The following is a 16,326-nucleotide window of genomic DNA, read 5'->3' on the forward strand; positions in this document are numbered from 1 at the left end:
TATATATATATATATATATATATATATATTGAGAGCTCATTGTTAGAATACCCAGACTAGTGAACAGAGGTCGACAAGAGTTTCACGAACACCACGGCCGCGTGGAGTGACCGCGCGGTTTGGGGCGCCATGTCACGGACTGCGCGGCCCCTCCCGCCGGAGGTTCGAGTCCTCCCTCGGGTGTGTGTGTGTGTGTGTGTGTGTGTGTGTGTGTGTGTGTGTGTGTGTGTGTTGTCCATAGCATAGCTTAGTTTAAGTAGTGTGTAAGTCTAGGGACCGATGACCTAAGCAGTTTGGTCCCTTAGGATTTCTACACGAACATTTGAACTTACATCGCTTATTGCTCTAACTGTCCAATGAAAATAAGCAGACTAATTTTCGTGTCGAACGATCACTTACCCGTTGGAATAGTAAAAATGGCAGCATTAAATCTTTGAGCAAGATCCTGAACATGGAATTTCCATGACAGTTTACTGTCTATCTGAACACGTAGACAATTGAACTGTTCAGTTTCACTAATCATATGCCCATTCTGTGAAATTAAAACTTCGAGTTTTGTTGAATCGTGTATTAGAAACTGTAAAAACTGAGTCGGTAACGAAACAGACTGGAAACAAAACTGAGGGGCATTGTACCAATTGGGACGACAGTTGGGGAGGCTGTTGGCTTAGTGTCAGTGTGAATAATCTGGACCGCCCAGTATCTCTTCCTTGACATCACTATTGCTTCCTTTTCTTTTTTTTTCCAGCACGTGCAATAGGTTAATTTTTTTTCTTTTTTTTTTACGTCAAAATGGTTGTGTGCTATAGTTTTGCCACTCCTGCATTTACTCAAAGTCCTCTCTCCGTGTGCTGGCAGCAGTTCTGTCATGATCACTTGACAATTTCCTTCGTTCCACATGCATTTATGTTGCTTCCTGTTTAAATGTTACGAGCACCTTACTCAGATAAATACAGTTTTTTTATTTACTTTGTTTTCGTTTGGAACTGCATTAATTTCAGAGATCTGTCATGTACTACGTGTATTCATATGAATTATAAGCACTAATTGACTTATCGTTAAACGTTATTCTGACGTTCACTTTGTTTATTAATTTGACTTAGTCCAATTGTTTCCTGTTGGCAGAGTGATAACATAAACTACCTTCGTTCCGCTAATCACAAGAAGTCGACTTTATGTATATCCTACGGTAATTATTGAGCACAAACACGCACTGTTACTGTTTGTCTTGTAAGTATCTTTATTTTGTTTCTTTATAGCTAACCACTATCAAACTCAGCTATTCTCGAAGCTTGGTACGAATCGGTCCGTGCCTACCACAATATTTTCTTCTTTTCATCGAATTGTAATTGTCTCATTATAGTGATCGTCTTGGCTTTTGCGACCAGTGGGAAAGTAGCACATTGTGAAGCTGATAACCGCGGGCAGAGTGGCTACCGCGGAGTCTGCGCGGTGCGGCGCTTCCTGCGGCAGTAATTGCCCGTGGCACTGCAGCTGATGGTCGCGGGTGAGCGAGCGGTCGGAAGGAGACCGGATGTCGGCAGCTGCGCCAGCTAGCCCGTCCGCCTACCCGCTTCGCCTTGGAATTACAGCGCGGCCAGAGGTTACCTAACTGTAAGAAAGGGAGAGTGAGATAATTGCAGATTCACCCCTACGCCTACCACAGAATAGCTGGTTCTTGATAGCGAGGTTACTGCTCTCAGTGTGGCGGCCTGACCTCATAATTCTTCATGAGGGAGACACAGAAGAAAGATGGAAACCGGTTTCGGATTTAACAGTTCAGTGTCATGATTCAGTGACTCGTGACATTAGAGACCTGCATATTTTCAACGTCATTTCTGGGGAGATTCAGGTTTCTACTTTTTAGGGTCTTTCAAAATCAAGACCAAGAAATAAAATACAAGTTTCTAACCAAATGACTCCAAAGTTTTAGCGGTATGTTAGTTTATTGAAGTAAACCCGAACGAGAACAATTTTATTCTACTCACGGTATGATCTCTGAAAGGTGAGCATATTTGTGTAACACATTTTTGTTATCTATGCTAGGTTGTGGTGCTAGGAAGATAAAACTAAAGAGATTCGAACCCTCACGGAGGCATAGCGGCAATCACACATCTCGTGAATTGTTCGCGACTGGAAGATGAAAGGGGAGGGGAGTGACTATGGTAACAAAGTACACCCCGCCACACACACCAAGGTGGCTTGCGGAGCTTGGGTGTGGAGGAATTACCTATGACGAAAAGTTTACCGTTAATCGGCTTGTTGAGTATAGGTGTAGATACGAACTGCGTTGTCTGAATCGAATGGAGAACACCCTAACCCAATTGGGCCTTCCAGAATACCGGGAGGAGGAGGATTTAGGTCGAAGCAGGTGGAGACAACTTGGATATGTAGCATGTGTTATTCAGGAACTGCAGGCTATGGGCGACGACCTTGTTCTGGAATGTGGCTGCTTCAGTGGCACCAAAACGTAGCTCGATTGGCAGTCGTGGTACCTGCGCGCTCATACGTCTTCCGCTTGTTGCCAGGAAAAGCCTATGTGAATAGTCATCTTTCCAACGTGCTAGCCAGGATAAATTCGATTTTAGGCAATACGATGGAGAACTTCGTATTGTAACTGAGATTCTAGCTAGCAAGTTAATAAAAATCGTCTTGTGGTAATATTCGCTCTCCTGTTATATACTATGCGAATGCAGACTGATATGACAAAAGTCATGGGATACCTCTTAATATCGTGTCGAACTTCCTTGGGTCCGGCGTGGTGGAGCAGTTCGATGTGGCATGAATTTAACAAGTCACTGGATGCCCTCCGCAGAAATACTGGGTCATGCTGCCTCTATAACTATCCATACTTGCGAAGGTGGTGTCGGTGCAGGATTTTTTGCTCGAACTGACCTTTTGATTATGTCCTATGGGATCATACGTCAGACCAAATCAGGGGGCCAAATCACTCGCTCGAATTGTCCAGAATATTCTTCAAACCAATCAGGAACATGAAGTAAAATAATGGCCGCAAAGGTCTCCAAGTAGCCGAACATATGCATTTCCAGTTAATGATCGGTTCAGTTGGACCAGAGGAACCAGTCCATGTAAACACAGCCCATTCCATTATGGAGTCATCACCAACTTGGCAATGCCTTGTTGATAACTTGAGTCCATGGCTTCTTGGGGTCTGTGCCACACTCGAACCCTACAATCAGCTCTTATCATCTGAAATAGGGAGACATCTGACCAGCCCACGGTTTTTCAGTCGTCTAGGCCTAGGGTCCAACCGATATGGTCACGAGCCCAGGACAGGCGCTGCACACGATGTCGTGCTGTTAGCAAATGTATTCGCGTATGTCGTCTCCTGCAATAGCCCTTTAACACCATATTTCGCCACACTATCCTAACGGATACGTTCGTCGCACGTCCTAAATTGATTTCTGCGGTTGTTTCTCTTAGTGTTGCTTGTCTGTTAGGACTGACAGCTGTACGCAAACGACGCTACTCTGTCGTCAACTGAAGGCTGTCGGCCACTGCTCTTTCCGTGGTGAAAGGTAATTTGGTATTCGCGGCACACTCTCGACACTGTGGATCACAGAAACTTGAATTCCCTAACGATTTCCGAAGTGGAATATCCCATGCGTCTAGCTCCAACTACCATTCCGCGTTCAAAGTCGGTCAGTTCCCGTCTTGTGGCCATAATCACGTCGCAAACGGTTCCACGCGAATCACGTGAACACAAATGACAGGTGAGCCAATACACTGCCCATCTTGTTCTTGAGTACGCGATACTACCGCCATCTGTATATGTGCATATCGCTATCGCATGGATTCTGTCACCTCAACGTATAAGCATTGAGAATAATCCACATTGTACAAAACTAATTGGAAATGTCTTGGATGGGATGGGAGAAAATACAGTGAATATTTGATAAAGTAGCAATTGAAAAGGATAACAGTATGAATAACATTAAACAGAAACGTATGTTGGGTTGGCATTACATTTCATGAGTCAAAATGGGAGATTACACTATGACTAACAGAGAGAAAATTGTCCAAGCATTCTAGGATTTCTGTAAATATTTGTGTAGTGCAAGAGGTGGATAAAAAAGACAATCAGTGGGTGTTGAACATAATGATCAGAAAGGCAGTATTGAGTCGCCGGGAGATACGTGAGCTTGTTTGTTTATTTCACAAACAGGACACGCTATAAATCACGTATCTAGCTGTATAGAAGGCTCATCTGTTCATAAAAAGAAAATAAATGACTTTCCGGAAGCAGTGGCACTTACGGTGTATAGTCATTCGAGCTACGAAAAAACTAAAGGCGCCTGGTGGTGGTGATTCAGTAGAAATGGTTAAATATAGAGACGAAGTAATACAAACCAAACTTTAAATTTCTGCAGAGCGGTTAACTAAAACTGAAGCAGTGCTGTAACTACTGTACTTCTTAAGAAATGGGACAGGCAAAATATAATAAAAATGAACTATTGACCTGTCAGCCTGGTACAAGGTATTCGCCTAAATTCTCAATGCCGCATAGAAGCAGAGATTTTAATGAACCAAAGAGACGAACTCACATATAAAAAAGGATATAGCGCAATGAACTATTTGCAAGTCATGACTGAAATCAGGGAAGAGACAATTGAGTATGAATTATCACTTGTTTGGGGATCGTAGATGGGGGAGGTTCAACAAAATGTCTGTTAATAATCCTTGAGAAACAGGACATTCCTGCTTCGAAATATGTTACATACTGGAGAATCCGTAAGTCATTTCTGCAACAACTTCCGTTAAATCTCATCAGGATAATGGGAAATTTAGAATTAAAAGGAAAGGATATTTCGTTTCTCAAAAGTTCAAAAGTATTGTCAGTATACCTAGCGAAAGCTTTTGAACCCGCAGTATCTGCATTTTCCTGGCGATACTGTATTTTTGCTTTTAATGATGATAAACTTCAAGAAAAAATGGAAGACTTTGAGCAATTAAGAAATTATTAAACCATAACAGTGAAGTTATAAAACCTGTTGGTGAGATTCCCATTTAGAGCAGTTTAAGACAATCAATGTCTGGTCCGCATAAAAGTAAGAGAAAAATGTCATGCAGTGTGTGTGGTAAGCTAAATCCGGTTCTCACAACGAAGCTTCCAGCACGTGTGAAAGTTGACAGTCCGTATGTATTACGGTATCAAATTTAACTTACGGTAGTGAGTCATGGTATTAGAATGGGTGAAGCATTCAAAAACTGATGGCTGTTTGACGAGCAATTGAGGGATGCATGTTGAGAATTCTTTACGTGACAGGAAAAATAAAGAACGGAAAGGAACAGGACTGGATTGAATGGTGTAATTATGAACGTGTAATTACTGAAACTGAAGTTGTGAATGTGTGAATGGATGGTCCATGGATTAACGAACTTCTTTACAGGATTTCAAGAGGTAAGAAGTGACCGAGACGACGGCATAATGGCATCAAAGCCTTAGGACCTAAAGTGATCAAAATGAAAACTGCAGTGCATGGGAAAGTCTAGGTACGGTCTTTATCCAGTGGAACATGTCAAATAACTGCTGCCGTTGCTGCTAGACGACGACAACGACGATGATGATATGATAGTCGAACTACCATATGTAAAACTGTCAACCCTTAGATGGTTATGAACACACGTATGCTTTGTTGCCACGGCCCTGTTGGAGGTGGCATGACCTTGCTTTCGTCCGATATGAAAACAAGCTCGCTCAACTTTTAATACAGGACTCTGCAGTTTAACGTGAAGTTAAAGCCACAATTCAAATTGTCATGGACCGTGCTCAGAGGCGATCTCACGTTAATCTCAGAAAAAAGAAAAAAAAAAAGGAATTCGTAAACCGGCCAGAGACTGATCCCGAACCTTTGGATTCGTAGCTTGAGACACGCAGACCTTAAACCTGCACTATTTGTTCGTGAGAACATTTAAACGTAAGTTTCAGTCGCAATCAAGCATCGAGATTCCTAACTACATTCACATCAGCTCATCGATTATACTACCACTACACCCATATTCGCATTGCTGTTGACAGTCTTGAGTATGTTTTCGTAGGCTGTTGCTACTCACACATACAGATAACAACTTGTAACTTGAAAAATGCTGGGAACGACTGCTCCACGAGTTGAAATCTGTAATGGCCCTGTATTTACTTGCATATGAACACTAATTTTATAAATTTCCATGTTTCTTACCAGGGTGGCGCATTCTGTCCATACAGATCAGTTTTACGTGTACCAGTTATCGGTAACATAACTGATTTAAGCTGATTTTACCCATTTGCATGTTTCCATGTTTGTTCTTCACATTTCGTTTTTAATTGTTGGTTGTTGAGTCCCCATTTGTCGTTGCAGTTCATCCGTATACCAGAAAGCTCTGTCATAAAAAATCTTTCAGTGGGAAATATTAGCATCCTATGATCATAAAAACTACCAAAAACAGTTATCGGCACTATAAATATCATTGTACACTGTTGGCTGGTGAAAAGAATTGGAACTTTACTCGTTATAAGTTCATTACTAAAAGTAATACGGGATTAATCATAACAGACGAGGAAGGTGATAAAGATTGCCTCAGCATCACCTTATCTTGAGGATTCTTAGTCGACACTGAGAACCTGTGAGGAACACTATCTGGTAAATGTTGCACTCTAGGCTGATTTTATTCGAGTGAGGCAATCAGGAGAGCGAACATTAGTTTGGTTACTACAGTCTTTATTGGTTCGGTCCAGTAGGAAGTGATTCAGCTTGTAGCTTCTAATCTGTGTATCGCCATTTCCAGGGAGACTTGAGGCGTCTCTAGAGTTTAACGGAAAGTTTTAATCACGCTGTAGCATCGCATTATTCACACGAAGCGTTGCCAAGAGTGAAACACTTAAGTGCCTGGTTCCTAAACATAGTTCCGTGTTGACTGTTTTTCTACCATTTCAAGTTGTATTGCTTTCGTCTTTTCCAAGTTATTTTCTCATTGATTCCATTTATTCCTTTTTAGATAAAGGAACTCAGCCTGCAACGTTTCGGGAGAGTTAAGACTTCCTTCGTTTTCGAACTGCAATAATTAGCGTTCCCGTTCTATCAACATATGATTATACTGTAATCTGCAGGATACGGATTGGTTGAAGCTGCTAGACCTCTCGAATGGTTTCGTAGATTTAAACTTACTACACTGTTGTTTAGAGAGTGTGGACATTTTACTTGTCACCGATTCGTCAGTTATCGAGCTGTGTGCTGCATCTCGCTTCTGCACGAACGCTAAATGTGGTGCATTTTTGTCATTGGCATCACCGAATCTTTAGAATGATGCAGTCCACTAAAAGCGTTGGTCGCGCTTTTGTTTTTCCTTGCTCTCACACTTACGGGCGTGCGTTCCTGTTCACTGGCTGTAAGAAGGCTGCCATCAAAAGCGGTGTCAGAGTCGGCGTCGGGAGTGTTACGTCACGACGCGTGTCGCTGTCTGGCGGACCGCCGACCGTTAGGCGAGCCCGCGCGGGAAAAGTGCGCGCCAACCGGTCTGAACGCCTTGCGTTTGCTTCTGCAGATTTAAGGCCACCTGTAGTAAGAGTTTAAACTGCGCTCCACGCTGCATTCAACCTGCTTTCTTCGCGGATGTCGATTGGAGACTACCTACTTCTCGGTCAAACGAGTTTCCTGCATGGTGTCGTTACTTATGTGGCTCAGCTTCTGAATGTGACAGCACGCGTATGTATAGTCCGGCCTGTGCCAATGTTGAATTTTCACTCAGATTTATTTCCCGGTGGAAGGGACAGGGGTTCAGGTAAACCGTACCTTTTAACACTTGAATAACTGGAAAGAGGAGGTTGACGCCAGTGAATGACGATACCGCTAATGGCATCTGACATCATTGTTCATTTAGGTGGAGGATATGATTTACGCTCAAGCAGCTGAGGGGGCACAAGTAATCATTTGCAGCATGGGGCGCGGTCGTATGGAAACAAACTGGTCGTATTTGATAATCGATTCACTGTCATCCGTCAGGAGCCACTTGGGATCTGCTTTTATTGATGGGCGTCTGATGACATAACAAGAGTAGATGGGTGAATAAATCCGTTCAAGTATGACTGTCAGGCTGTATCTGTCTGACAGGAAGAGAGAATGGATTGAGACGTTGCGCCTCAGTGGTGACGGTGATGGGCTGCACAGGGAACACACGACATACATGCGCTCAAGTCGGCCAGGAAGCACTGATAAACGCATTGACTAAAAGATCATCATGACCACCGAGTGAACGAACGGCGACCGCCAATTTAGTCACTAAAAAAAAAAAAAAAAAAAACAAACAATCTTCAGGAGGTCAGATAGAGCTCAGTAAAAAAAAAATGGTTCAAATGGCTCTAAGCACTATGGGACTTAACATCGATGGTCATCAGTTCCCTAGAACTTAGAACTACTTAAACCTAACTAACCTAAGGACATCACACACATCCATGCCCGAGGCAGGATTCGAACCTGCGACCGAGAGCTCAGTAAAGAGTACGACTCGGCGGAAGAATAAATGAAAAAACGTAAAACAGTTAGTATCCTTCACACATCGGGGGAAACAGAATCTCCAGTATGTTTAAAAGCGACAGAGAATGCAATATCAGCAGTCTTTCGCGCGTTCATCAAGCACGCCGGCTAATGAATGCTGTCCGTCGCAAAGATTGTATCTAGTGGTTTCCGGAGGAAGTTAAATGGAGAAGTTAATTTAAGGCTACGCTTAGCTGCAGTTAGAAGTTTTAGGGGAAGGTGACGTACTGTTAATATCAGTAGATACGCAGTTTAAGTATATACTCAATTTCGTGTTCGTCCAAGCTACTCAGCAAACACAGCTAGTATATTATGGTACTGAAGACAACTATTAGCTGCATATTTGGATGTTGTTAGGGTTAAATTAGGGCACTCTTTTTATCAGTGATGTCGCCAATAGCGTGCTTAATCATGGTTTGATTACCTCGAAGCATTGATGTTTTGGGCGGATGACGCGCATTCACAAGCGACGAAGTTAAAACAGCACCGTGTGCACGGTTATACCCTCTGCACAAACTTCCTCGATCTGTGGACCACAGCGCGTGTGAGACATACCGGGAAGGCCTGACCTCCAGCACGACCCCGACCCCGATAACAACCACCGTGCAGCTACGCCAAGGTACCCAGCGCACAGTACCGTACCTTAAATAGACGCCTCCTTTACGACACATTACATGCCACATGCGTTTATGTGTGAGCATGCCAACTGGTGATGGTCGTTGTGTGGTTATGTGCTCTGTGCGTGTTTTATCTTTCCTGAAGTACTGTGTCTCATTTCATGTTGTGGTCAATATCACATACAGTAATTTGTTTTCAACCAATTTACACCAACGTATGTGGTACGTCGTGTATGTTACGTAACGTTTTAACAGTCTATATATTATGAGTCAGAAATATTTGACTCTGTGAGGGCAAAGCACTTGCCCCAACACATCTATTAGTCGAAATAGTTACTGAAAAGGAAAATGTGCAAGCAGTACGGGTGCCCTCGCATATATTCTGTACTCCTGGAAATTTTATCAAGTGGGCCGTAACGGTCACGGAATCGTTGTGAGCGGGTGAGGTCGCTAGGTTATCACGAACTGTCAGGAGATATGAGCGTGGCATCGACCTCCTGAACTAGAAAGGCTTTTACGTATTCACGGGTCGCTAAAAAGAACGGTTCCGTGGAGGTACTCGTCGAGATTGTGCTGTTTTGCTGACGAAGACAGAAAAGGATATACTGACGATCTTAAACATTGTTTTCTTTTATACCATCGTATTCATTTCCTATTTTACTGATTTTTCTCAAGACGTCGTGTCTTAAAAAGATGCAAAAAAGTTCCTTTAAATTCTTCAAAGCATGCTGTTCGTATCGCTCTGGTCAACGTTTCAATAAAAGATTCTACAAATTGCAAGGGAACATCAGTCTGTTTTTATGGGTGATTCTTATTGCGATCAGGTGTATAGAGAGGTAGAAAATGTGACAATGAAAGTACTACGTGCTATTTTGTATGCATTTCCACTGTCCAGTTGGCAACTTCCTATTATGTATTTATGCTGGAAGCCATTAGTGTGGTGCGAACCGAACAACTTGACGTATGCGTAACTTATTACACTGTGCCGAATACACTATGTGATCAAAAGTATCCGGACACCCTCAAAAACATACGTTTTTCATGTAAGGTGCATTGTACTGCCACCTACTGCCAGCTCTCCGGTGATCCAGCCCCGCAGTGCCCTTGTGGTCAGGCATTAACCGTGCGCCATGTTTTATTGTCGTGTCCCCGTTTTAGTCAATTTCGTGTTATCCTGTCCCTGCCATCTACTTTACCGGATGTTTTAGCTGCTCGTATTCTGCGTTTTATAACTTTAACTGGCTTGTCCAAAGACATTTAACCTTTTTACTTATTTTATCTGCATCTTTGTCAGGTACTTCTGGTGTCCCCCCATCCCCTTGAGTTTTAGCAGATTCCATGTGTTCTAACACCAGTGACTGGGCGCTAATGACCTCAGCAGTTGAGCGCCCTTAAACCCTACCAAAAAAAAAAAAAAACCTACTGCCAGGTACTCCATATCAGTGACCTCAGTAGGCATTACACATCGTGAGAGAGCAGAATAGGGCGCTCCGCAGGACTGACGGATTTCGAACGTGGTCGGGTGATTGGGTGTCACGTGTGTCATATGTCTATACGTGAGATTTCCACACTCCCAAACATCCGTAGGTCCACTGTTTCCGATGTGATAGTGAAGTGGAAAGGTGGAGGGACATTTACAGCACAAAAGCGTACAGGCCGACCCCGTCTGTTGACTGACAGAGACCGCCGATAGTTGAAGAGGGTCGTAATGTGTAATAGGCACACATTTGTCGAGACCATCATAAATTCCAAACTGCATCAGGATCCACTGCAAGTACCATGACAGTTAGGCAGGAGGTGAGAAAACTTGGATTTCATTGTCGAGCGGCTGCTCATAAGCGACACATCACCCCCAATAAATGCTGAACGACGCCTCGCTTGGCGTAAGGAGCGTAAGTAAACATTGGACGATGTAACAGTGGAAAAACTTTGTGTGGAGTGACGAAGCACGGTATACGATCCGATGGCAGAGTGGGTATGGCGAATGTCCGGTGAACGACATCTGCCAGCGTGTGTAGTGCCAACAGTAAAATTTGGAGGCGGTGGTGTTATAGTGTGGTCGTGTTTTTCAAAAAAATGGCTCTGAGAACTATGGGACTCAACTGCTGTGGTCATAAGTCCCCTAGAACTTAGAACTACTTAAACCTAACTAACCTAAGGACATCACACACAGCCATGCCCGAGGCAGGATTCGAACCTGCGACCGTAGCGGTCGTGCGGTTCCAGACTGTAGCGCCTTTAACCGCTTGGCCACTCCGGCCGGCTCGTGTTTTTCATGGAGGGGCTTGCACCCGTTGTTGTTTTGTTTGGCACTATCACAGCACAGGCCTACATTGATGTTATAAGCACCTTCTTGCTTCCCACTGTTGAAGAGAGTTTCGGGGATAGCGATTGCATTTTTCAACACGGTCGAGTACGTGTTCATAATGCACGGCCTGTGGCGGAGTGGTTACATGACAATAACTTCCCTGTAATGGACTGGCCTGCACAGAGTCTTGACCTGAATCCTATAGAATACCTTTGGGATGTTTTGGAACGCCGACTTCGTGCCAGGCTTCACCGACCGACGTTGATACCTCCCTTCAGTGTAGCACTCCGTGAAGAATGGGCTGCCAGTCCCCAGGAAACCTTTTAGCGCCTGATTGAACGTATGCCTGCGATAGTGGAAGCTTTCATCAAGGCTAAGAGTGGGCCAACACCATATTGAATTTCAGCATTACCGATGGAGGTCGCCACGAACTAGTAAGTAATTTTCAGTCAGGTGTCCGGATTCTTTTGATCACATAGTGCGTATCGGAATGTATTCTACATCTCTGTCGCCTATTTGAGTGACTCAGAGTGGAAGTATGAATAAATTCTGAATATTTTGAAATGCATAGTATATCTGAGGAACTGCTGAGCGTTACTTTGGCGTTCTACGTAGTGGAATTGGCGTTTCCACACGAGGAAAACTTCAACTCTACCGAATAAGGTTTGCGGTCTGTTCTTTGTAATAACAGCATCAATTGTAGAGTTGTCTGTGGAATTCAGAATTCACGTGGCGTGAAGACATGTCCGCAGCTGGAGAGTCAGAGGTGCAACTAAATTTCCATAGTAAACGACGAGTTGTTTGCTGTGTTCACACCTACGTTTGCGTGAGACGTACGCAGGGAAGGGGCCAGTCAAGGCCGCAGTGGGAACGGAAGTGGCTGGCTGCCCGGGGCCACCTCACCGTTTTCCAGGGTTTCTTTCTGTGGTTGCTGTGAAACGGGCCAGAAGGCGTGTATTTAACAGCTTGTTCGGAGTAATGGATTTTACGTTGCAAGTTGTAGCGAGGTCATTAAACGACCCGTTAAGCCCAGTTTATAAGACGATTGTGCTTAAGAAAACTAAAATCTGTCAAATTTATACGCTATGGAAATGTCGAGAAATTCCCCTACTTTGCGGGGAGCGATTTACGTATCAGTCGAAAATAAGTTCGAAATGTCGAAAAATTTATGTATTTTACAATATCCTGTAATATAAATACACAATATTATGAGTTCGTGAACTTCATACTGTTTTATTGTGATATATCTTGTCCGCAGCTCGTGGTCGTGCGGTAGCGTTCTCGCTTCCCACGCCCGGGTTTCCGGGATCGATTCCCGGCGGGGTCAGAGATTTTCTCTGCCTCGTGATGACTGGGTGTTGTGTGCTGTCCTTAGGTTAGTTAGGTTTAAGTAGTTCTAAGTTCTAGGGGACTGATGACCATAGATGTTAAGTCCCATAGTGCTCAGAGCCATTTGTGATATATCTTCTAATTTGTAATTTATGGTTATATAATACCTGAAAATTTTTTGTTGGCTGGGTGGGGGAGTCTTACGAAAAACTGTGTGAAAGTCAAATTTATCATGTAATCTTTCCCGAGAATTATGCAAATATGTGAGATAGCCGACTATTTTTTTACATAGAAAATAATTTATTTTCATTAACCTAAACAGTGACCTATATAACTAGGAACTGTCGTTGCACGATATGATGAATTGTACTACATTTCAGTGAAGCTCCCTATGGTGGCGGAGAAACGCAGATCTAATTGAACCTTTAGTTGAATTAATGAGAGTACAAAAATAGAAAAAGCTGTAAATATTCCCTCGCGGGATGCAATTTCTTGCCCATTTCTCAGCCAGGCCGCGTGAGTTTGGACGCAGTGTTGAATTGGCCTTGTGTTCATGAATCTGCTGTCGCTGGATATTCCAACCAGCGACTGTGAATGAAATGTGCGTTCGCCGCCCCCCCCTCCCCCCCCCCCTCCAATACACACACACGGATGAGGAGAGAAAAGCTACCTAGTTTCTCGCTTTATATTTGTCGCTGTTATTCTAAATGGATCCTTCGATGGCGTTAAGTTGGCGGGCTCCGAGATTAATGGGGGTGTCAAGTTGTTCTAGTGGCGTGTTTCTGTAGCCGGTGAAAGACTGAACTATTCTTCACTCTCACCAAATGTATACGATGCTGACTTCAGGCTCATTGGCCAGATGGCCGTTAACAGCACAGATGTTTGAACTAATTATGACAGAATCAGCAACGGTCCTCATTCTGCTTTTTTTTCTGGGATACTCATGGAGCTACAAGGCACGTATTGTATTGAGTATCCTGCTCGCTTGGGTTTTCCTGGTTTCTTTGCCTCTGTTGCTCTAGAGGTAAAGGCAAGCATCTTGCTCAGCGTACAGCAGACTATCAGTTTTCGCAGCCGTTGATGAACTGTAGACTGATACCCAAACTCAGAATTAAATAACAGTCCTTTTCAAATTGCCGTAATTAGGTCAAAACTCGTCTTGGTTAGATAATGGAATTTGAGCGAGGATCTTTCGCTGGAATCAATATAATCATAAATATTGGTGTAAAGTATCGACATAGCACCTATTGGTGCTCTTGAAAATCGCATAGTCGCAAACATAGTTTTGTCATGTATAACATGTCGAAGGAAATTTACGACTGCATGAGTTCAGTATCCTTAAACCTGATTTTTTTCTGTCAAACTGATATCTACATTGAGAATAACATCTTGAGATGAGAAGAATTATTATATTGTGTGACAAATATCTTCAGACTGCTTCCTGTAACGATGTTAATGGACACTAAAACCCCTCACCCCCTCCTCTCTTCCAGGCAAATGCCGGGATGGTTCCTTTGAAAGGGCACGGCCGACTTCCTTCCCTAATCCGACGAGACCGATGACCTCGCAGTTTGGTCTCTTCCTCCAAACAACCCAACCCCCCTTCCCTCTCTCTCTCTCTCTCTCTCTCTCTCTCTCTCTCTCTCTCTCTCTGTGTGTGTGTGTGTGTCTGTGTGTGTGTGTGTGTGTGTGTGTGTGTGTGTGTAGATGGAGACACTTGTTTTAAGAAATGCATAACAGAGTGTAATGTAAGTAAATGTTGCATGGAATGCAGAGTGGGAGTTCTCAGAGGACAGAGAAGTATAAGTAGAGCTGCATGCTTCACACGAGCCCGTAGCTATTCCGCAAGCAGTACAGTTTCTCACGTCCCATGAAGGCTCAGTTCCTGTTAACTGTAGGATTACGCAGCAATTAGGGAACTGTGAGCCCGGAGCGACACGGAGATTACAGGTGCACTCGTTCGCACAGAGGCTGGCCGTAACCGTTACCACTCACTGAAGCAGCAAAGTCCAGGTTCCCACAGAGCGCCACTGCAGCTGTCAGCAGCGCTGCCGCTGTGGCCAGGCCTTTTATTATTGTTTGCCGTGTGGCACGTATCTCCGGGGACAGAGGTGGACAAAGGCCTAATTTCTCTGCATACAGCACGCTGGAATATTCCTGTCTGCCTGAACGACTGAATGACCTGTAAGCAATCCTATGAGAAAACAACGGATGACGTACCGAGCGTAGAGCGATGCTGTTAACTTGTTGCATAATGCCGACATTCTTTAAAGGCACTGTTTTGTCAAACTGCTAATTTTCAGTAAATGGTACCATCTTCCACAATGCGAAAATTGTTTCTAATGACGGTTATATTTTTATTTAAGGCAACGTATGAAAATGAAACATAAACATATACCATCTGCCAGGAAGTTTCATATCAGCAAAAATGGTTCAAATGGCTCTGAGCACTATGGGACTCAACTTCTGAGGTCATTAGTCCCCTAGAACTTAGAACTAATTAAACCTAACTAACCTAAGGACATCACACACGTCCATGCCCGAGGCAGGATTCGAACCTGCGACCGTAGCGGTCTCGCGGTTCCAGACTGCAGCGCCTAGAACCGCACGGCCACTTCGGCCGGCTTCATATCAGCGCACACTCCGTTGCAGAGTGAAAATCTCATTCTGGAAACATCCCCCAGGCTGTGGCTAAGCCATGTCTCCGCAATATCCTTTCTTTCAGGAGTGCTAGTTCTGCAAGGTTCGCAGGAGAGCTTCTGTTAAGTTTGGAAGGTAGGAGACGAAGTACTGGCAGAAGTAAAGTTGTGAGGACGGGGCGTGAGTCGTGCTTGGGTAGCTCAGTTGGTAGAGCATTTGCCCGCGAAAGGCAAAGGTCCCGAGTTCGAGTCTCGGTCCGGCACACAGTTTTAATCTGCCAGGAAGTTTCATATACCTATAATATTGTTTCTATTTTCGTATAGATTATTAGACAGCGCTGAAAATATATCTATAATTTCGTTTCTTTCGTATACGTTTCGTAGAAAGTGAAACTGTCCTCAACCGGAAGATTGGGTTGAACACAGCAGTGCCCTTGCCTTCACCCTACCTTAGAATTATTTACTAGTCAATTATGAGCGTCCCTACAGTTTAACGTCGAATACGAACCACGATGCAACTCCGCATTTACACACAAAAATCGTTGCCAGAGGTGAAAGAAGTGAAAAGTGAGAGGATAAAAATATCCCCGAAGCGACTGGTGGTCGAATCCCGGACCACTGGATGTGCACTCGAGCCGTTACCCATTGACGGCTCCTAGAATGAATATTAAATGTGATCTACCTCGGTGAACGGCATACACGCCAATCACTGGTTGTGTCCGGTACAATTTTAAAAATCAAACAGGCCTACTGTTCAGTTGGTGCTCTAAGAAACTGTGTTAAGAGCATCGTATAGTGCAACTTAATCACTTCAATACCTTTGTGTGTCCTGTGTTACATTTTCGTCTTGTTTATTTGTTTCAGTATACTGCGGATGTAAAATTTGTTTTGTGTCCGAATCT

At 43.8% G+C, this 16,326-nt stretch overlaps 1 protein-coding gene and 1 non-coding gene across 2 annotated transcripts in view; both read left to right on the forward strand.

The window, feature by feature from the left end:
• LOC126470344 (uncharacterized) overlaps positions 1-16,326 on the forward strand; it is a 913,419-nt gene that overhangs the window by 261,713 nt on the left and 635,380 nt on the right. The gene's annotated exons all lie outside the window — the stretch shown is intronic.
• On the forward strand, positions 15,614-15,688 carry Trnas-cga (transfer RNA serine (anticodon CGA)). Its single transcript has one exon. It is a non-coding gene; the product is annotated as a tRNA-Ser (tRNA).

This window comes from Schistocerca serialis, chromosome 3 (genome assembly GCF_023864345.2).
Source record: "Schistocerca serialis cubense isolate TAMUIC-IGC-003099 chromosome 3, iqSchSeri2.2, whole genome shotgun sequence".
Taxonomy (NCBI): Eukaryota; Metazoa; Arthropoda; class Insecta; order Orthoptera; family Acrididae; genus Schistocerca; species Schistocerca serialis.